Raw genomic sequence first — 24,104 nt, forward strand, 5'->3', positions numbered from 1 at the left:
TTGCTCTCTGACCCCGGACTGTTATTGGACTCCTCTCTGCCTTCTCCCTGGTCCAGTCATTACATCCTGGCTTCTGACCTCAGACCGTTACCTGACAATGTCTCCTTCTGCTCCCTGAATCTAATACGTACTTTCCTGAAATTCTGACCCTCGGCCTGTGACTTGACTACACTTCTGCTTACTCCCTGTGTTCTGATCTGTCCTCCTGTTTCCTGACCCAGGATTGTCTGACTACTCTTCTGTCTATACTATCCATAAGCAGTGAATAGCATTACAATGACCACATTATTTACGGGGCTTCTTTATTAATTTTCAAGCATGCACAGGTATAGTCGGGCAAATATTCAAATAACTTAAGTAAAGAGGCTACTCAAACTTGTCCGTCTGTTCAGAACAGTGTCCTCTTTCTTTTATTTGGCAACATATAAGCACACAGTATTAAAATGTTACAGTTTCACATGACGCGATATATTATGGGAACATGTTCCCTTCCTTATAGATGGAACAAGTTTTTGATAGCTTGGATATTGATGTTGGATAAAGTATGGATTGTACTAGTCCTTGTATGATTGAATGATAATTTCCATTAAGAGCATCCAAAGTACTCTAATATCTATACACTGCCTTAAAGGGAATCTGTCAGCAGGTTTTTTGTACCTCATCCGAGAGCAGCATAATGTAGGAACAGAGACTGTGAATCCAACGATGTATCACTTAGATTAATGGGTGCCGCAATTGTGATCAAAGTTATTATAAGTGAGTTATTAAATTTAGCAATGCAACAGGGCTCAGAAAGTTAACCCCATCCACACCAGGCTCTCTATATAGAAATAACACAAAAGAGGTCTGTCTATGGAAGGACACTTTCATTACATAACAATAACAATTATGAAAACAATTGTGACATTTTTTCAAAAGAGGAGTAAACAGTCCCAATTAGTAAAATATTAAACTATTAAAACACACAATTAAAAAGAGATGTATACAGCAAAAGACAGAGGGTCTAGCAGCATAGTAATATTGCACATAGAAATATCCACAATAAAAAAGTGACTAATGCTAGGCAATATTTCGGAGAACTTCCTTATTCTAAATCAATAAAAGTAGGGCTATATAATTAATATATTTACGTGCATCACAATAAATTGCATAAAGCCCTTATTAAAATTCATAAATAAATAGAGGATAATTCAACACTTAGTTATGAGAATATGGCAGAAATGGACTTATAGTTGTCACTCAAACATAAACATATTGTGAACCACTGTGCAGTATAACCCAGTAGCATGAAGGTGATGGATGTCTTCTTAAATTACGTCCATAGATGGAGCTATACCCCAAACAGACGGGATAGTAGTAAAGAAAATGACTGGCGTAAATTTATATCAGCTGGTAATTGCTGTCAACCCCTAGAGGCGGACAGCACAATTCAATACCGTGCCAACTAATCGCCCCCGGTTGAAGCCGGGTAGCGAAACGTACGTCGGGGTAAGAGGCTGGCGGCATGCTGTTATAATATACCCAGGTAACCTCTGAGCGTGTGGTTAGTGGATCGGTTCTGCCGATTAGTTGGCACTAATCTGCTGACAGATTTACTTTAACAAGAGAAGCTTAGGCTGCTGTTTTGTCTCTCCACAATACTTTACATTACTGCTTCAGTGATCCTGTCTGTCTTTGTTAACCAAAGGGATGACATCTCCTCAAAAGTCATATACTGACCATGCTGCACTCACCACTATGGATAATGATTGGCTGCAGCAGTCATCTGCTGATAGTTCACTACAAAACTGCTAACAAGGACTGGTGGGAGTCAGTAGTAGAGTGGTGGGAGAATTACCAGAGGAGTATATGGTGAGATGGTGTAAGGATATTTTGTTATTTTAGCACATTCACAGCTTTTTGGCCTCTTTTTACTCTAAACATCCATTTAAAGCCTTAAAAAACTTCAACATTTCAGTGCAGGACCTAAAACCAGATGATTTCCCACACTTCCTAATGTAGTAAAACAGACTCCCCATGGTCTCTTCTCCTTTGACCTCTTCAGCTGACGAGAGGCAGGAAATTGTCATGAATCCAGTCAGTAAAACTAACATATGAGATCATGGTCTATGAGAGATATTTAATCACTTGCCAATATGGGAAACTGAGTTATATCCAAATGACTATTACAGAGAGGAATATACAGGAAGAGACTGTAATCCTGAGAATTCATACATAATGCACTATCATACAGTATAGCTTAAAAAAAAAAAGAAGAAGAAGAAAGGAACAGAACACATGGAAGTTACTGTAAAAGTATTAACTTGGATGGTAAAGAATATCCTACTGGAGATTTATAAATTAAACATTTGGAGTAAATGTACAAAAGTGACTAACAGTAATAATCAATAAACTAGATTTCATTTTTCAAAATTGACTTGTAGAATAAAAGTCTGATTGATTTCTGTAGACAATAATACTCTTATTTGCAGAAGTTTACAGACAGGATTTTAGCAGCACGTTGAGATTTAAAAGGACATCAACAAATCAACAAACTGCATAAGTTCATAATACAAGTGAATGTAAGAAACTTTGTGATATAGCTTAAGGGGAATCTGTCACCCTCTTTGACCATTTTAAACTATTATTCTGGAACATTCAGGTAATAGAATGGTGAAATCTTGCAGGCAGAAAGGGAGGAAGTCGGGAGGACAACTTTAAACAGTGCACCGATAACAGAAGTGCCGTTGACTTCCCAGTGCATGTGTGACGCCCTGGACCCCAGGGGTCACAGGTAACAACACCTACCACATTACACACCCCCCCCCATCCCCTGTGAGGACACACCCGTCACCCGAAAGGGAGACCTGATGCCTCCGTCAGGGCCAGTAGGGAACACCAGGTGGGCAGTGTCAGGCGGAAAGGCACGCCCAACGAGGAGACTACTGGCCTGAGGCAGGAAATACAGTCAGTTTAAAGTTGTAGAGTTGTAGAGTGTGACAGTGAGAGGAGGGGAGTTGCAGAGCTGTCAGGGACCCGGGTAGGAGCCTGGGACCCTTGAAACGTCAGGCAGGCAGATGTTGGTGGCCGTCTACAGGAGTACCGGTTCAGCAACCTGCGGAACCGTAGGGACCGGGCCAGGGTTGGAGCCCGCCGACCCTGAACCGGGGAGTCAACCGTGTACCAGAGCACCAGAAACCGGGTACTCAGACCCCGTCCTAGCTTAGAAGCCACTGAGTTTAGGCAAATTGACTGATTGCTGGCTGGACCTCATGGGTTCATCCACACCCAAAGTCCCGAAAGAAGGCAAAAGCCCACCGATACCGGGTGAGAGCCACCGCCAAGGGCCAAACATCCGACGGGCCAGCACCTGCGGGCAACCGAGGGCTTCTCCGGCAGCTCAACGCCGGGGAGCGGGCTACCACTGTCCAGGCAGGGGAGCCGAAAAACCACAACAAGAGGTGAAAGGGAAAGGGGCCACCATCAACCTCACAGGGGACACAAGCAGCCGGCTGCGGGACCCGACCATACCCGAACTTTGGTTTACCAGTGACTCTGAGTGTGAATTAATCGTGAGTACACCAGTGCCATCCGGACACGACACTGCACCACAGCACGGCACCCTGCACCCCAACAACAACACCGTCGCCATCAGTCTCCCCCCCCCACCGGGCCCTGGGACACACCGCCCCTACCTGCAGAGGGGCTAACATCTAGGCTGCGGCCGCAACACCGATCCCGGACAAGCCCACCTTCACTCCAGCCGTAGCGGTGGTGCATCCCATCACCACGACCCGTGGGTGGCGTCACGACCCATAGGACGACAACGCGGCCCACCCGGCTGCGCATCCCGTCCCACACCACCACCACCCCACTGCCTCCCCTTTAACAGAGCGACGTGGCCCCCGGTCCGGAGGCGCTCGTGCCACCGACAACCCGAGCCCGGACCTCGAGTGTCTCGGCCCGAGCCGCGGGGAAACGGCCGGGCCCCTCTCAGGGCGGTACACATGTGCAGTAGATTCAATGGGGGGGTCAATTAACTCAGGTTGAAGAAGACTTTACTGCACACGCGCGGGATTTACCAGCTTGAAAACAATGTCACAGACACACTGTGACGCTCAGAGGAGGTGACAGGAAGGATAATGAAGCACTCAGGAGGGGATTTCTTACAGGGAAGGAAACGCCCAGTAGCCGAAGCACAACGCCCAGTAGCCAAAGCACAACGCCCAGTAGCCTGATAGACTAATTTGCATATGGCGATCTAAGCTAAAATTTCTTGAACAAAGCTTCTGCTATGGGTATACAGGTAAGACTACTTTCAACACCCTGTTACCTGATGTGTGGCGCCCCTGAGGCTTCAGTCGCCAAAGGGTACTGCACTTCACTTAAGGTGCGGTACTCATCCCGGGTAAGGAAGAGGTTAACTGCTGGTGTTTCTCACAGTCACAAACCACACACAATTAGGTGCTTTCCCACCGGGATTGGCAGAGGGTAGATAGGGGGGTGGCAATCACGAGGCATGGGACTTTCCTGGTCACTAGAACAACTAACTGGGAGGCAGGCACTACTTGGGGAAAAGGAAGGAGCATCTTTCACACTTAGTCAGTTTTACCCCGGGCACAGCTTGGGGTGAGGAGCACAGTCAGGACCTCAGTCCAGGCATCACGTCATACTTCTGGGAGCGCTACAGACCCGTGGCTTGGAGCAGGCAGCTCAGCCAGAGCTCTATACAGCTATCGGGGATTCCAGGGTCTGCGGAGAGTGCAGGAAACACCCGCAGCCCGTTCCACAATCGATCCATGGGATTGGAGAGACCCTGACCAGAAAATACACACAGTGTGAACACCGGCGGTGACTCCAAATTATCCAGGATTGGCTGGGATTCATCACGGCAGAGACCGGCACTCTAAAGGGGGCTTTATATGCAACGACATCGCTAACGAGATGTCGTTGGGGTCACAGAATTCGTGACGCACATCCGGCCTCGTTAGTGACGTCGTTGTGTGTGAAACGCAGGAACGACCATTAACGGTCCAAATTACTCACCATATCGTTGAACGTTGACACGTCGTTCTAATCCCAATTATCGTTGCTGCTGCAGGGCGCAGGTTGTTCGTCGTTCCTGCGCAGCACACATCGCTATGTGTGACACCGCAGGAATGAGGAACATCCCCATACCTATGGCCACCCGCAATGAGGAAGGAAGGAGGTGGGCAGGATGTTTCGCCCGCTCATCTCCGCCCCTCCGCTTCTATTGGGCGGCCGCTTAGTGACGCCGCTGTGACGCCGAACGAACCTCCCCCTTAATGGAGAGATTGTTCGGCGGCCACAGTGACGTCGGTGAAGAGGTAATTGCATGTGACGCTGCCGTAGAGATACTGTTCGCTACGGCAGCAATCACCCCATGACGCGCCACCGACGTGGGCGGGTGCTATCGCTTGCGACATCGCTAGCGATGTCGCAGCGTGTAAAGCCCACTTTAGGGTGACAACTGGACAGTGAGTAAAAATCTTGAACCGCAACTACTGAGTCAGCCCTTTATTGCCGCCGCTGTCGCCTCGCGCTCCAACGCCAACAGTTACAACCACCTCCATCATCCTCCCTGGGGCCCAGCTCCACCTGTGAGGAGCTGAACCATCCCAGCTGCGACAAAATCCGCCCCAGAGGACAGCACCCCCTGGGCTAATCCCTGGCCACACACCACAGGTGGCGTCACGAGACAACTACAACTCCCAACATCCTCATCATCCCACCATCCTGCTCCATCATCCATTCCCCTTTTTTTGTGGACACCTCAAGGTCACGAAACTGGGCAAGGGCCACCCGTGACAACCACCTGACCCTCCACCGGCCCGGTGACGAGTATTCCCCAAGATCCCGTGGGGTGCTCCATATGCTCATAGTAATAGCTTAAAACAATCAAAGGGGTGACAGATTCCCTTTAAATAAATCTGCACCTTTCTTCACTTCGCTATTTTTCATTTCCCCCTAAAGTCATTATTGTCTTAAAAATACAGCTAAAATCCATCTTGATTAAAACAAAACAGACTTCCAGCTCACTGAGGGATCATGATATAGATATTTATTTAAGTGTTTAGTGTGCGGGGAAAGATAAAGCTGCAGTGTGAAAAATATAAGTTTTCAAAAATGGTGCTGTTGTTCTATAGTATGTGTTTTATCTCACCCAGTGCTGGATTCATGGCTACATTGCTCAGTACCACTTCATAATTTCCTTCATGCCGGTGTTGCTCCTGAATATGTGCTACAGAGCCATGGGAGAGCAGAAATCCCTCTTGAATCTGTTTAGTGTGCATGAGAAATATTGTTATAGTCAGGCTTCACCCAATAGCTGAGAGACAACTGTCCACAGTAGATTTACGGATATCTGGAGAAGAAATTCTGCAGAAACTTTTCTAAGGGAATGTGACGCTCTGGCAAAACCAGGTAGTTACAAATAGCTCACATCTTCCTTGTTACCATCACAACCCACATCTAGGCAACACATAGCCACAAAACCCTGGTCACCCCCTCATGATAACTAGGACACACCAGTGGGCGGGATCAGGCAGATGAGAATGCCCACCTAGGGGTCCTGAGGAGTCAGGGGTGGGAACACAACTCAACAGTTTTGACAGTTGAAGTGTGGAGAGCTGACAGCAGTGTAGTCAGGAGTCGTAGCCTCTGGACTACTTGGCTAGGTGGCAGACGGTGAGCAGAGCCACAGGCGACGGAGATACGGTCGCGGGAGACCTAAAGCGGACCGGGGCAGTGTTGTAGCCCACCAGTACCAACAGCGGGAATCCGGTCCGGATGCCGTGCACAGTCGGGGTGCCTGGACCCTAGGGCGAGGAAGGTTGCAAGCCCCCTCACCATTTAACCAGCTGGGGAAAAGGTTCCAGACGTTGTCCCAATTTACTTCCCAGATAGAGTGAAATGGAAGCCCAATGCGGGGGATAGGGTGTCCACCAAGAATCCACTAAAATCCCAAGGGTCAGCTTTCGCGGGCCACAGCTCCCAACACAAATAGAACCGGGAGTGGACTTCTCCGTTCCAAGTGAAGTTGTCCAAAAGAGAAGGAAACACGAAGTGCAGGAGGAAGGGTTATCTGCTCTTCAACATGGGTGCGGGATCCGAATGCACCCTCCAGAGGTGGCCGGCCACTGACAACTTTGTTTACTACTGGCCTTGTGTGAAGTTATTGAACTGTGAGTACACCAATGTCCCCAGGTCCGGTCCGGCGCGCCACCTCCAGCAGCCATCACTCCCATGTTCCATCGCCGGGCCCTGGGACTACACCTCCCCTACCCGTGGAGGGGATCCCAACTTGCTGCCCCGCTCCATCAGCCCTGGGCGCCCCCATCAACAGGCAGCGGCGGTGCCAACATCCTTCACCGCAAGCCACGGGTGGTGTCCCAGACAACCTCCCTTGTAAATACTCCCATTTCCGACAGTTGTGAGGACGGGCGGCCGTGCGAGCCCGGGTCCGGTCACCACTCGAGCCGCAGCAGCGAACCCGGATCCGAGCAGGCCCCCGAGAGAAGCGGCAGCGGCCCCCGCCCGAAACAGGAATATCCGCACTAAAATGTGAATGAAACTGGTGGTAAATAACTGCAGTATAGATTGATAGGCTGCGGATGTCAAATCTCTGTAATCTGTAGATGAGATTTCTTAAAAATCTATCTATGATGCTGGTCCTGTAATACTTAGCAAATTTTTCCAGATGAAAAAACTGCTGTAAATATGTACCATGTGGATGTAGCCTTAAGGCTACTTTACACACTGCGATATCGGTCCCGATATCGCTAGTGTGGGCACCCGCCCCCATCTGTTGCGCGACAAGGGCAAATCGCTGCCCGTGCCGCACAACATCGCCCAGAGCCGTCACACATACTCACCTGTCCGGCGACGTCGCTGTGACCGGCGAACCGCCTCCTTTCTAAGGGGGCGGTCCGTGCGGCGTCACAGCGACGTCACTGAAGCGTCACTGAACCGCCGCCCAATAGTAGCGGAGGGGCGGAGATGAGCGGGACGTAACATCCCGCCCACCTCCTTCCTTCTGCATAGCAGCCGGGAGGCAGGTAAGGGGAGTTTCCTCGTTCCTGCGGCGTCACACGCAGCGATGTGTGCTGCCGCAGGAACGAGGAACAACTTCGTTACTGCTGCAGTAACGATTTTTAAGAATGGACCCCCATGTCGCCAATTAGCGATTTTGCACGTTTTTGCAACGATGCAAAATCGCTTATCGGTGTCACACGCAACGGCATCGCTAATGCGGCCGGATGTGCGTCACGAATTCCGTGACCCCAACGACTTCGCATTAGCGATGTCGCAGCGTGTAAAGCCCCCTTTAGAGCATAGGCGGACATATTATCGGTGCAACCTATTTGGCAGCACAGGGGCCAAGAGGTTAGGGGGCCCATTTCTACCAGCAAAGTAGGTGGTTTTGTGCATTTTTATAAGTTTTTGGGCTGCCAAGTGTCCACCAGTGTCTTAGAGATGGGGAAAACTGCAGGATTAAAGTACTGTATTAGAATGACCAGATTGAATGTCATTCTTCATGCATAAGCATGTCGGGTTATTCTGAAAACTGACTTGAAATGACAACTACGCTTGGACAGACACAGCATGGAACGGGGAGAACCAAGCATGAAAATCCCACTCACTCCTCCACTTCCTTGCACTTTCTTCCAAGTTTAATTACAGTAATTATGCACATGTTAGAGTAACGGGGCAGAACATAAAACAACAAATTTTTAGTTTCCATCCACAATCCTTAAATTGGATTTTTTTTCCCTTTTTTTCTGCATATTATGCATGTGTGAATGTCAATATAATCCATTTTTAATAAGGTCTTGATATATTTGGACATTTTCCACTATTACAAGCAGAGGCTTTAAGGCAAACTGTCTCTTCCAGTAACCATATTTACCTGCAGATATCACCTTAATCTCCAGGTAAATAGCATTTATATCATGTCTGGCTAAGGCTACTTTCACACATCCGGTTTGAGCCGTGCGGCTCAATCCGGCTGTGAAACCTATGCAACGGATGCGGCGAAAACACCGCATCCTTTGCATTAGTTTTTACATGCGGCCGGTCCGGTTTATTCCGGTTGCGGCACGCTACTGACATTGCGCAGTGGAAAAAACCGCATGCGGCGGCCGGATGCGTTTTTTTTTTGCCGGAGCAAAAAACGTTGCAGGGAACATTCTATCCGGCCGCCGCATCGGCTAAATCTGCCGCATGCGGCAAAAAACGGATCGGACGCAAGCCCCTGCGGCACAATACAGCACTAATGTAAGTCTATGCAAAAAAAAAACGCAACCGGCATTACAAAAGCCGGTTGCGGTTTTTCTGCAGAACGCCGTATTGTGCCGCAGAGCAAAAATCCGGATGTGTGAAAGTAGCCTTAGGCTAAGTTCACACTTCCGTTGTTTTCAATCCGTCAGGTCCGCCAGCAACGGATCAGTTGTTTTTTAGATGTCAACTGATGCAACTGATGTGTTTTTCACAGGATTCCTTTCACAGAAATCCTGTGAAAAAACGGATCAGTTGCGTCCGTTACATCCGCTGTGCGTCCGTTTTTTGACGGATCAGTCATGATCCGTTTGTGTTTGGGACAGCCCAGTGGGTGTGCCAAACATGCTGGGCATGCTCAGTAGAGCATGACGGAATCCAGCGCTGGATTCCGTTGTAAGACAGATTACGACGGAATCCAGCACCATAGACATACATTGCAAGTGTGACGGATGGCGACGGATTCCTGCGCGGTGCGTTGTTTTCGACGGCCCGAAAAACTTTACATTCTGCGTTGCTCCCCGCCCGGCGGTCAGTCAAAAAACGATGGACCACGACGCAGCGGACGCAACGCAGGGTCATCAGTCGCAATCCGCCACTAATACAAGTCTATGGGACACAACGGAATCCACTAAACGGATTCCGTTGTTTACCATAGCAGCATATTTCGACTGATACATTTTAGCGGAAATGTGAACTTAGCCTTACGTGTATATTCTCCCTGAGATCACCAACTTTCAGCCATCGAGTCGGAGCAGGGAACGCATAAACGCACAGCGTAATATATAGTGAGTACAGCTGTAATCATTCCCCGACATTTCCATTGACAGTCAACTCTGCACACACACTCTGCACAGTGTAGGGGAGTGAGAGTGAGCACAGCTGTATAGTGAGAAGTGACTGTTCTACACTTCCCTGCACATTCTCGATGACTGGAAGTGTGTGGCTACAGAGAGAATAAAACTTATTTTTCTACCTGTAGCCACCGTTTAACTTGACAATGTGATTTACCTACAGAATACTCCTATATTTGCAAGTAAATAGAGCTTTCCAACATGACTAGTTCCCTTTAAAGGGGTTGTCCACTGCTTTGACATTGATAGCCTATCCTGTAGGCCAGAGTCCAACATGCCACACCCCCACGATTAGTGGATCTCGGTCCCGGTGGTGTCAACAGGCGGCTGGAAATGCTCAGTTCCAGGGGCTGCTCCGTCTTCTGATAGCGGCCACTGCCAGGTACTGCACATCCGCCTACCATTCTAATCAATAGGAGGTTAATCTGCAGTACCCGGTCGCGGCGACTATCAGAAGATGGAGCAGCTCCGGAGCTGAGCCTTCCGGTCACCTGCTGCCGCCGCTGGCACCTAGATCGGCGGATTGGTGGGGGTGCGGCGTGTCGGACGATCAGACATTGATGACCTATTCCAAGGATAGGCCATCAATGTCAAAGTAGTGGACAACCCCTTTAAAATCTTGGATCAGAAAAACTAAGGCCTTGAATTATTAAGACTAGTGTATTCCACCATTGTCTTAATGAAGCGTGCACTGGAGTAAGGTGAGCCAAATTTGTGTATGTGCCTCTTAATGCATTTGGTGCAACACTGGAGTGCATTTTCTTTTGTAATATATGACACTTTTTTGGTCTAAAACCCCTCAATAATAAAGAATTTGTCTGTTGTATTTGGCCACTCCTCATCCTAGCTAAGCTCTACCCACTTTTCATAAAGTAGGTGGAACTGGCTGGTCTGCTCTGCTGTAAACATAGATATACACCAAAAAATAAATGTGCAAGCCAAAAAATAGATTTCAAGCAAAATATTTATTATTAACAACAAAATTGAATGAATACACAAATGGATCCGCCCAGAAAGGACGGATGAAAAGTGAGAAACATCGGGCACTTGTTATTCAATTACCGGACTGGCAACCATAGGCAATGCATATTAGAACATAATGTCCAAGCTGATTATAAGTTGCAATCCCAAGTGTCTCTAGTAAATATCAGTTGATATACATAATGTAAGATTATAGCAAAAACCAGCTAAATTAGAATCCAATAAGTGAAGAGCATTTACCAAAAGTCCGGATAAGTAATTGCGCCACAGCCTCCCACCGACACACTGACGCGCGTTTCTCACCCAAACGTGCTTCGTCCTGGACGAATGGAATAACGGGTTGTCAATAGGACCTTCGCTAATTGGACTGTAGTAATGAGCTGGGTTGTGGTGAAGGAATCGAGATAAGTTAAGGCAGTGATAAGTGAATTTGAGAAGTAAAGAAATTGTGTGGACACAAGTAAAGAGATTGTGATTTACAGAAGTAAAGAGATTGGGTTTGAAGAAGCAAGAAACTGTGTATAAATATACTCCGTGTTGTAAAGGAAACGTTCATGAAACTATGCATCCACTATCTACTGTATATAATTTTCACCAAGCTATCCTTCAGTAAAGAGTTTATTATTGAATGATGGTCTTTCTCATTGAACATTCTAACATCTGGTCTTTGCCAGACAAAGTCACCGGCATCATGCGCCCTGCCAAGACACATCGTCTGCTTAGCACAGATCCACACACCCAGCCAGGATGCCCACTTTGATGTAATTTGCCGGAGAGTAAGAGTTAACTACCTCACCCATGGGTACTGCTCTGCACCATGTTACACTTGACGTAGTCAGCCGTATAGAGTTTTGAAGCTGGAAGAGCAAAATGATGCAGGAAAGACTCAAGTGGCATGGTGAATGGCAACCGGTACGGAGTCTAAGATGGCCGCGAGTGCGAACTTTAAAATGGCGGTTGGTGGTGCAGTACAGAAAGAAGCTCCCACCCATCGTGGGCATAGAAGATATGAATAGTCGTGAAGAGCAATTGAGCCCTCCAGAGGTTACGCCTATCGAAGGGAGTGCAGTGTCTGGAATTGCCAGCCTGCACTAAGAGGTGTCCGTCCCAGTAGGGTGAAATAGAAAAAGTACTCCTGCCCAGTGCAATATGACAAAGGAAAAAGCATGGAGGTGATAATGAAACAAGATGTGAGCTGAAGAGAACCCCACTCAGTGAAAGGAGGAACAGTGACTTACAACACCGAGTGATGAGAGACACAGCGCCAATTGTCAGTTGCAGGTCGGAAAAAATGCAGTTCATTATGGTGAAGAGTTGCCAGGGAGCATAGTGGAGCCAGACCATAAACCCTAAGGAGCAGAAAAGGGGGGTAAAATATCCAGGACTGGCTAGTCCTGTGGAAGACGCAGGAGCACGCAATGGGGATCAGGTACCAAATGGTCCCATTTGTGTACCAGGAACTGAGAGAGAAATACAGTCTCTGAGCTTCCTGAGGTCGCCGGCTTCCAGTCATCGAGGTGGAGCAGGGAGTAGTTGCCGTCACTACTCACTATACAGTAAGTACAGTTTTAATCAATCCCTGACACTTTGATTGTCAGGCAGCTCTACACACACACACACACACACACACACACAAACAAAGAGGGCAAAGCAAGTATTCAACAGTTCGTCAACTACCTAATGGACCTTGGTCTGTTCATGGCGGATAGAGGGCGGACTAATTCCTGAGCCAGAAAAATGCTGATAAATCCTTTAATGAGTGTTATCAGGAGCTGGATTTCTGTGAAGAAGTCATTAGTCATGACCTACAGAGGTGGCATGGTTTCATTCGGGATCTCTGGATCGGGAATCAGGTCTTTGTGGAGAGGATCATGATGAACACTGAGCAGTTTCCTGAGAGGCTGCAAAACCTCACAACAGGCCTGTGGGTGATGTTGCTTAAAATGGATGGCCTCCACTAGTGGCATGCACCTAGCGGAGTGAGTAATGGGCACGAACCTTGCCAAGTTTTTCTAAAAAAAAAAAAAAGGCCCTGAGAGAGGTCCATTTAGGCCAGTCAGTCTGAAGGTGCAGCAATGATGCTGCTATTGGAGTATTGAAGAATACCCTAGCTAGTGCATGACTGGAGCACATTTTCTGACACTGGCATGTGTTATTACAGAAGACTCAAGACTGGAATATAGAATGATTTCTCCCAACGTCTTACACTTTGTTTAGATTGGCATGCTGATGAAAAAGAATATGTACAGCAAACTGGAAATTGCAGCACCACCTATCATTAGCTGTGACTGCATATTCAGCAAATGTCAAATCCAGACATATTAACCAGCTAAGTCTTTATATTTTTTATGATTTGTTTTGATACCCAGAATAGTTTTATATTTTTACATACTCATTTTTATATAAGCATCAAAATACTTTATCAATCTAATGTTTGGGTATTTCAGTATTTATGAGTATGCAGCATTTAAAGAAATCCACCATGTACAACAAATAAATGGTTGCAGAGCCCTGTTTCCATAGTAACTCCATCCAGTGCCGCACATGCTCCATTGCTATTCTGTCTATATGTAGATATTTTTCTCATGTATCTCTTTTGCAGCTATGGTATATAGAAAACATTGTTTTTATCTGTCCATAAACCCTAAAAATCCTAATCAGATTTTACTATTAAATAACTTGCCCACAGGAATCAAATTGTGGGAAATAAAGTAGTAATTCATACTTACCGCTTTACTCCCCCAATGGCTGCAGCACTGCGATTTTGGGGCCCCCTACAAGTGTCCTTTTATTTCCTGCCCCACATGTGACCACTGCATCCAATCACAGGCCTCACAATTGGCTAGTGATTAGTGGCAGTGGTAAATGCTTCAGGAAGTAAGCAGAAAATCAGAAAACAAATGCTGGCAAAAATCCAATACCAAATCAGGGTAAGCATGGAACTAGAGACGAGCAGATTTATTCACGGGACTCCAGTGCAGCATCCAGGTCAGTGATACCTGACAGCTAGATGAGAGTCTCATGACGTCCCCAGAGAGGAGAAAGTGAACTATAGCTGCGGCTGCAGTGGGCCTAATAGGCCAGAAGCCCGTTTGAAACAATTCGGCCAGACCTTTGGTGTCAGACTCAGACACCGGACATGCAGGGTCCTGTATGAGGAAGGACTGAGTGTAACTGCATCCCTAGAAGTAGGTTCTAGTCTGTGCAGTCGGAGTGGCATCCGTTTCCCTGGAAGGAATACCCAAAGAACCCCCTCAAGGGACAGACGGTTAGTGTGACCCCTAAAGAGAGGGTGGGAACCGAACGTGAGAGCAGAGGTTGAACCTGCCACATACAGTGACGTCCTTACAGGAGATGAGGGGCCTAGAAATCTTCTCAGAGACTCAGGTGCCAGGGAAGCGGTTGGCCTGTAAATTGAATATTGTGACTGTTGCTATGGGAAACCCCGTTGGGGTTAAAGACTGTGCCCGCATATTGCGAGATAAAGATGTACAGTATGTGCGAAGCTAACAAGTAAAGTTCTGGTGACTAAAAGAAACTCCACTTGTCTGATTTACTGTTTCAGCAGATGAATGGACTTTTGTTGCTTTTTTGCACGATTGGTGACTGGTTTGCAAGGAGTTAATGTCAAGCTGCGCTGCGGCCAGGAAGCCTCTGCAACGACTACCATGGCCCCCGTTAGCCACCCCAACACTGCACAGGGCTCATATATTATTTTTGCACAAGGGCCTCTTTTGTCTGTGTCCGCCAGTGACTTGCACAATAAGGCTATGTACCCACGTTGCTTTTTTGTGTGCTTCTTTACTGCCCACAAAAAAGCTTTTTTTGGCAGGAAAAAAGCAGCTGAAAAACACGTTCATTTTTTATTGCATTTTTTCACTTGTATTTTTTCCTGTTTTTGTGTTTTTTCTAATCATGGCGATAGTGGAGGTTCGGGCGCTGGACCCCCGTGATCACCGCTCGGTCTTCGGCTGATGTTACAGCTGGGACCCGGCTCTCACTGCCCAGAGCGGTGGCCATACCGCTCCCGGCAGTTTAACCCCCTGAATGCTGTGATCAGTGCCACCGCAGCATTCAGAAGGCAGGGAGAGGGATCACTTACCTCTCCCTGGCAATTTGGTCCCTGTAATGCGATCACAGGGACTCAATCTCTGCCATAATAACCCTGGGTCTTCATCATGACGACCCCGGGTTACTGAGCTACGAAGAGACTCACACACCATGTAATATGCATGGTGAGTGAGGAGTAGTGCTGCTCTATAATCCACTGTAGTGTTAAAGCATTAAAAGGGATTATAGAAACACATACAAAAACACGTAGAAACAATTGACATGATGCTTTTTTCTTTAGCAAAAAAATCTGCAAGGAAAAAAGAAGCAGCGTGTGCACAGCAAGTTAGGATTCTCATAGACTTTGCTGGGATGCTTTTTCCTTGATTTATTGATTAAAAATAGCAAGGAAAAATGCATGAAAAACGCAAAAAAAAAAAAAAAAAAAAAGGCCACGTGGGCACATAGCCTTAATCCAGCCTTGTCAAATCAAATGCCATTCTTGTAACACTCGAAGTTAAGAAACTTGTGGAACTCCTTTAAAGCCGCCAAGTACCACTGACATGGACATTGGACTGGAGTCCTGCAAATCCATCTGCTCATCTACATGTAAGTATTCTGCCTCAGTGTACTTGGGGAAATCTTTAGCTGTCATTACACCTGTATTGGGGTCTCTTAGGATCACTATTCCTTGGGAAGAGGTGTAGATGTAGTCCATGGACCCTCTTTGAAAAATTAATATTGTTCTCCAGGTAAAAGAAGTAAAAGGTAAAAGACTCTCACTATTCTCGCGAGCAAAGTTACAAAAACCCAGATGGTGGCTCATAATCAAAGTTGTATAACCCTCTTGTCAGATGAGTCACAAGACAAAATAATATTAAAAATATCTTAGAGTTGAACATATATTTTAACACATGCATTTGTCACCAGATTTTACAATGACATTTCAATACATTATTAAAAAGATCCCTTAGACCTGATGAGGCATGTATGATTATTTTTGTAAATCAATGTCAGAATGGTTATATAATCCCAATATTTATTAAAATATCTTTTATGAGCCCAGCTATAGAGTGAGCAACCTTATATATATGAGTGTGTTCAGTCCCTGCCCACCCAGACTGATTGACAACTGCAACTTGTACTGAGCAGAGGGAGATCTCAGCAGGGAGGAGGGCCACTACAGAACTGTCAATCAGCCTGGGTGGGTGAAGCTTGAATCTTGAACTTTATACCAGCCTCATCAGGTTATAATGGATTTAATTATAGTGCAGTTTGTATTGTGAAATCTGGTGACAGATGTGCTTTAAGGGATGATTTTGCACTGTCTGCTTAATATTAGCTATTGTATAGTGTCAGGACCGGGAGGACTGGTGGGCCCAGGAGGTGGATCCACTGGACCGAGTACGCCACCAGGTGGCAGAGTACACGGAAGCCGGAGCACTGGCGTGGCCGGGACGGTTGTAACCGGGTCAGCAGGATCACAGAGTTCTATGGGATAGTGCAGGAAACAGGCACAGGTACCCGATAGCAAAAGACAAACAGTCACAGGAGAGAGCACAAGGGGACCTGAGCATCTAGCTCTAAAGACAAGCTAAAGGACACGTTGATCAGGCAACGCCCCTATGGAAAGGCAAGTCTTATATACCCAGCACAGCCTCATGTCATTTCCTGCTGCAGGTGTGCTGGGCCTATAAGACCAGGAGAGTGGGCGCGGCCCGGTCCTATACAGAATCCTGAGGCCAATACTCAAAGTCAGACTCCTGAGACCAGGAGCAGGACTCAGGGGAGCAGGAGCGGGAGCGGCAGCCATGACTGGTGGACACATGGATTGGATCAGTGGGCAAGGAGTGGTGCTGGGACACGGGGAGCGTGACAGTACCCCCCCCTCTAAGCCCCCCCCTCCGAGCACAGAACCCCAGGGGCACCCCGGATCGAGACACCGGGCCGGGACCCAACGCAAAGGCGGGGAAGGACCGCTGACCCCGCACCGCCTTCTTAGCTGCACGGCGCTTAGCCAATCTCCCAGCAGAGGCAACGGGGGCAACGGGGAGAGGAGGACCGTCAGAAACAGGACTGGCAGCGAGGACAACCGGCCCGGGCGTCTCGGACCGGACACAGGACAGGGACTCATCCCCGGCAGCCGTAGGCATCAGAGTCTCAATCGTCAGGGACGGTGGAACGACACTGGAGAGCGTCGTCACTTCCGGTTCTGGTGGCACCACAGGCACAGGTGCCAGGAGCTGTGGTACAACGCAGGACTGCGTCATATGCCCCTGTTCTTGTGCCATGATAGGGTCAGGTACCAGGGGCTGTGGTAAAACGCTGGACTGTGTCAAATTCTCCTCATCATGTGCCATGATAGGGTCAGGTGACAGGGACCGAGGAACAGGCTGTAGGCAGGTATCATGGCACGAGGGACTCCAGCGAGAGATTGCGCTAGAGCGCCAACTGATGTCAGGGTCATGTAGTCGCAGCCAGGGCAAACCCAGCAGGAGCGCAGGAGTCATTCTCGGGATGACGTAGAACGCAATAGTCTCAGTATGCTGGGCACCAATACAAAGTCTCACGGATTTGGTGGTGTACCGGACAGGTTCGTATAATTGTTTTCCGTCCACGGAGGCGAACCAGAGGGGTTTTACAAGTGGAATGACCGGTATCTGATAATGATCCACGGTAGCTTGTCGGATGAAATTAGCCGCTGCTCCCGAATCAATGTGAGCCTCCACCGTGAACTGGGTCTTCTCGGTCGTGACCTGGACCGTCTGTGTGACCGGGACTGAAGGAATTCCGGTACCAAGGGTGGCGGTTCCCACCATCCCTTGGACTTGGGGTCTACCCGGTCTCTCCGGGCAAGAGCGGAGCAGATGAGAACCGCTTCCGCAATAGAAACAGAGGCCCCGGGCGAGTCGCTCTGCGCGGCGTTGCTCGGCTTGGCTCAGGCGGTCTATTTGCATGGGTTCCGGGAACATGTCACAGGAAGGCAGGGGCAAAGGAGCGGTAGACCTCTGCGGGGACAAGGCGTGACGGGGTGGTAGCTTCTCCCGGAATACCTCTTTGGTTCGCTCCTGGAAACGGAGGTCAATCCGGGTGGCTAAAGATATTAAGGCGTCCAAGGTGCGTGGAACGTCACGGCCAGCAAGCTCGTCCTTGACGCGGCCAGAGAGTCCTTCCCAAAAGGCCGCCGTCAAGGCCTCATTGTTCCAGCCCAGCTCAGAGGCGAGCGTGCGGAACTGGATGGCGTATTGGCCGACGGTCAGGGTCCCTTGGCGTAGCCGGAGGAGCGAAGAAGTCACTGTGGTGGTACGTCCGGGTTCATCGAATGTACTCCGGAAAGCGTGCAAGAATTCCCGGATGTTAGTAGTCATGGGATCCTCATTCTCCCACAGGGGGTTAATCCAGGCTAGAGCTTCGCCTTCCAAGTGTGACATCAGGAATGCCACTTTAGCCTGGTCTGAGACAAACAAATGAGGAAGTAACTTGAAATGCAGGGAGCACTGGTTCAAAAATCCCCGGCAGTTCTTGGGGTCCCCAGCATAGCGAGGCGGAGCAGCGAGGCGAAGTTGCGAGGCTGCGGAGACAGCAGGTTCAGATCCGGACACCGTTTGCTGCGTGGACCGAGACGAGGCGGCAGTCTGTAATGTGTACAACCGGTGGTCCACAGACGTCAGGAACTTTAGTATGCGGTGTAAGGTGTCACGCTGTTGCACCAGTTCCTGGCGTAGTTCGGCCAGCTCGGATGTTTGTGCTCCAGCGGGATCCATGGCCTGATCAATCTGTCAGGACCGGGAGGACTGGTGGGCCCAGGAGGTGGATCCACTGGACCGAGTACGCCACCAGGTGGCAGAGTACACGGAAGCCGGAGCACTGGCGTGGCCGGGACGGTTGTAACCGGGTCAGCAGGATCACAGAGTTCTATGGGATAGTGCAGGAAACAGGCACAGGTACCCGATAGCAAAAGACAAACAGTCACAGGAGAGAGCACAAGGGGACCTGAGCATCTAGCTCTAAAGACAAGCTAAAGGACACGTTGATCAGGCAACGCCCCTATGGAAAGGCAAGTCTTATATACCCAGCACAGCCTCATGTCATTTCCTGCTGCAGGTGTGCTGGGCCTATAAGACCAGGAGAGTGGGCGCGGCCCGGTCCTATACAGAATCCTGAGGCCAATACTCAAAGTCAGACTCCTGAGACCAGGAGCAGGACTCAGGGGAGCAGGAGCGGGAGCGGCAGCCATGACTGGTGGACACATGGATTGGATCAGTGGGTAAGGAGTGGTGCTGGGACACGGGGAGCGTGACATATAGAGAAGGTGGGGTATTTAGCAGTAATAACAGTGTGCAAAGTGTGAGAAAAACAAATAATTGATAGCATAATCACTTTAGGTTTACAGAATAGGGAAGTATTACGCACATTGTACAACATTCTCCTTTTTATTATAAAGCCGGAACACATATTTTCCATGCCTAAAGGTTTCATGATATTTTTCCTAGGTCATAACTTAGGCCTTTCCTGTGCCATAGAAGCCTGTCGGGCATGTATGGAAAGTGTCCAAAAAGGTGCACAACATGGTAAATTCATTGTTTTCTTTCCATAATTCATCTTTCATTAAGATATTTTATGCAAGGAGATATCAGGATCCTAAGAATAGTGATACAAATGTTATTCACACGGGATGGGACAGATTTGTCATAAAGCATGACTATTATGAGGCATAGCAGGGGTTGAGTTGTTCTTTTCCTACATGGTATGTAATATCAAACTTCTTATATTATGTTTAACCTGTTCAGCCCCCAGCGATTTTGCGTTTTTCATTTTTTCCTTCCTTTCTTCCAAGAGAAATAACTTTTTTATAATTCCGTCAATATATTACTCCATCAATTGGAAAATGGGAAAACAAATCCAAGTGCGGTGAAATTGCAAAAAAAAAAGTGCAATTCCATAATTAATTTTTGGTTATTTTATTTACCATGTTCACTATATGGTAAAACTGACCTAGCAGCATGATTTCCCAGGTCAGACTGAGTTTCTAGATACCAAACATGTATAGTTTTACTTTTATTTAGTAGTGAAAAAAAAATCAGAAGTTTGTAAAAAACTTTTGTCGCCATTTTCCGAGACCTGTAGCGTTCTCATTTTTTGGGATCTCGGGCTCAGTGATTGCTTATATTTTGCATCTTGAACTGACATTTTATCATTTTTGGGTAGATACAATATTTTGATTGCTTGTTATTGCATTTTAATGCAAAGTCGCGGCAACCAAAAAATGTAATCTTGGCATTTTGTTTTGTTTTTTCTCTCTATGCCCTTTACTGATCAGATTAATTGATTTTATATTTTGATAGATCAGATGTTTATGAAAGCGGAGATACCAAATATTGTATGTTTTATTATTATTATTATTTTGTTTTCAATGGGGCAAAAGGCGGTGATTTGAACTTATATTTTTTTTATTTTTTCATATTTTTTAAACTTTTTTTCTTACATTTTTTATTAATTTTATTAGTTTATTTAGGGAACTTTATGTCTGTACTATCAAATCGCTTCTGCTGATCAGAGCGGTGCTTCAGCATTCCTTTGATCAGCAGAAATGCTGATCACTTCTGCGTGCTGGCACTCTGCTGGTATTCACAGGAAGTGAGTCATGACAGCGACAGTGGTTTTAGCTGACCTCCCGCTGTCAAGACCCATCGACTCTCGTGACAGCTGTGAGGAACTGCACAATTCCCTCTGTATCGCGTTAGAATGCGCTGTCAAAGTTTGACAGCATGTTCTAAAGACAATTGGCTCCCCGAAGACAATTGGCTCCGAGCGTCGTTCTGCGGGGAAAACTTAGAAGTGAACGCATCACTTAGTAATAACTCTGCATTATTGGGGGTCCATATTTTAGTGATATACCATCAGTATGAAATTTAGAAAAGCCCTTAATCTCTAAGTGCAAGAGGCACCTCGTCTGATGTGTGTTCAATGAAAATCTTATTGTAATCCAGTTGGATAAATTGTACGAATTTAGAGAAAAAAATGTTCAGCCTAATAAGAGCCACTATAATATTAACAACAGTACCCTCTGCCCTATCTTCGGAAGCTCCATCCAATAAGTAAGAAATATGTTCCCTTCTGTCCTTGTTATGTGCTCCCTTCCCAGTGACTTGGACATGGGCACATTGGGCAAACCGGTTCAGAGAACTATCCAAGCAAATACTCTGAGCATAAAATCCAAGATCACTGCCAAGATGGCCTTAGGCTTCAATGCTTATAGAGGAGAATAGCTCGGCATATACAGTGCCCAGCGGATCATGGTAGAGCTGCACGTGGAAACTTTAGGCATCAAGCCTAACACTACCAACCTGGAGACAGAGGGCACAATATGACGCCAAGTCACCCTTTCCAAATACAAGTAACTCTAACACATTTCTTCACATGATTACAGCAAGGCTCTTACATGATCCTTGTTAATCTGAAATTTTATCTCGATTTCGACATTTTGTACTCAGACTACTGTAAACATCTTTGTAGTTTTAATATAGGAAAATGAGCTTCTGAAATACAAAACATACCGACAAGTTTTATGCAAGATTTGTTAAATTTTCTATTTCTTTTTTTTTATAACCAGATTTTATTTAAGCAAGGAACTATGCAAGAACTGTACACAGTGAGGGGAATGAACTATTATCTTTGGTTTACACAGAACACATGGAAACAGAATCAGGGGAAAAAAAGCTGTAACCACTGGCAAAAATCCAAAAGAGTTTTCTGGATTCTGTTCTATTTTTAAGGCTTGGCTGAAATGAAGAATTAAAAAAGTCTCAGCAGAGGGCTCTTTCCTTATAAGAAGCTATAAAAAGTTTTGCTCTTTGTTCACTGTTAAAACATTAATGGGCATCTTTATGGGTTAAAGGGGTTTTCCACTGCTAGGATACTGATCACTTTTAGGGATGAGCAGACCCGTTCATGTTCGGGTTCGCCGGGTTCGGCTGGACTTTAGCTAAAAGTTCGGTTTAGGACCAGAGCTTAACCTGAACGTAACCCTGGACCCCCAACCCGATATAAATAATTGGGGACCCGAACTATGGAGCCGTAAAATCACTGTAAAATGGTCGTAGAAAGGGCTAGGGGGCTGCAAAATGACTCAAAATTTAGGTAAGAGGACAATTGCGCTACAAACAAATGTGGATAGGCAGTAAATAACCAGCGCAGGTACAGCAGACAGCTTAGGACTGCAGCCCTCGCCTGCCTAAATTACCTTGCCTGGTTGTTAAAAGTAGAGGGGATTCCACACCATTTTTTAGAATTATTTATTTAAATCATTTTAAAACAGCATGAGATCTCCCTATTTTTGATAACCAGCCAAAGTAAAGCAGACAGCTGGGGGCTGGTATTATCTAGCTGTGAAGGTCCACAGTTATTTTGCCCTTCCCTAGCTAAAAATAACAGCCCACAATCGCCCCATAAGTGGCGCATCACATTAGATGCACTAATTCTGGCACTTTGCTGGTCTCATCCTGACTGCTCTGGTGCGGTTGCAATTGGGGTAATATTTTTTGGGTTGTTGTCAGCTGTGAATTAACCGCTGGCATTAAGTACAGTGGTTAGTAATAGATAGGTGTCTATCAGACACCCACATTACTAACCTGGTAAGTGTACAGTTAAAACATACACACTGGAAAACATAGTTTATTTAAATAAACACTCCTTCCTTCACCAATTTATTAATTTAAAAAAATCCTCAAAGTTCCAAAGTAATCCAATGATGTAATGTCCCACGAATGCTATGGATCCTCGCTCTGAGAATGTTCTCACAACGAGGCTCCAAAAGTCACTCCTGGGCAGCTGCAGGCACAGAATTTGTGACCATGTGTGACCTATGGAGCCTCGTTCACAGAAAAGGTTCCATAGGGTTTGATGGACGTCGTGGGACATTACACCATTGGATTACATCAAAACTTTGAGGATTTTTTTTAAATTAATAAATTGGTGAACAAGGGACTGTGGGGGAGTGTTTCTTAAGATAAACTATGTTTTTCATGTGTGTGTTTGATTCTTAATGGGTTAGTAATGGGGTGCCTGATAGATGCCTATCCATTACTAACCCCTGGGCTTGATGCCTGCTGTCAATTCACAGCTGACATCAACACCACATCTTTATTGCCATTGCATCAGGGCAATGAGGAAGAGCAGGGCATCTAATGGATGCCCCACTTCTGGGGTGGCTATAGGCTTCTATTTTTAGGCTGGCAAGGGCCAAAAAACCATGGGCCTTCCCAGCCTGATAATATCAGCCCCAGCTGTCTGCTTTATCTTGGATGGTTATCAAAAATAGAGCTGACCCCAAGTCATTTTTTTAACCTATTTAAATTAATAATTAAAAAAAGGTATTGGATCTCCTCTACTTTTGATAACCAGCCAAGCCTTTCAACAAACTTCATTAGCATACAAACAGCACTCGAACTCTGAACTCGGACATGGACTTCCGTGGAATGTCCGCATTCGAGTTCAAGCCTCGGACACTAGGTGTCCAGCACCAACCCTGAACTTTACTTTTCAGGTTGCTCATCCCTAATCACTTATCCTTTGAATAGATCATCAGTGAAGATTTGGCTTCTGACACCCTAACTAATCAGCTATTACCAGCACTGGCAATGGCCGGTTATACAAGGAGCAGAATAGCACTGTTCAGTCACAGTCACACTGTTTAGTGGCCACTTCTGGGCACTGCAGATCAGCTTCTATTATGGCAGGCTTCCTTTATTAGCCAGAGGATGACTCTGTAAATAGGATCTAGCAGATGGTGTTTGTTCTCTCAGGTTCAAGGTGCGACTCTTAGGATTTACTACCTCCTCTTATACCTGGACACATTGACAGCTCATAGGTAAAAACTGCGCTACAGTTTCACACTCAGTCTCTCACTCTCTATGAGCAACAGTGAATCAGCCTGGCTTGGAC

General features: G+C 46.8%; 1 protein-coding gene across 5 annotated transcripts in view; it reads right to left on the reverse strand.

Annotated features, from left to right (window-relative positions):
• Positions 1 to 24,104, reverse strand: part of LOC142291007 (transient receptor potential cation channel subfamily V member 1-like) — a 138,484-nt gene that overhangs the window by 110,258 nt on the left and 4,122 nt on the right. The gene's annotated exons all lie outside the window — the stretch shown is intronic.

This window comes from Anomaloglossus baeobatrachus, chromosome 2 (assembly GCF_048569485.1).
Source record: "Anomaloglossus baeobatrachus isolate aAnoBae1 chromosome 2, aAnoBae1.hap1, whole genome shotgun sequence".
Taxonomy (NCBI): Eukaryota; Metazoa; Chordata; class Amphibia; order Anura; family Aromobatidae; genus Anomaloglossus; species Anomaloglossus baeobatrachus.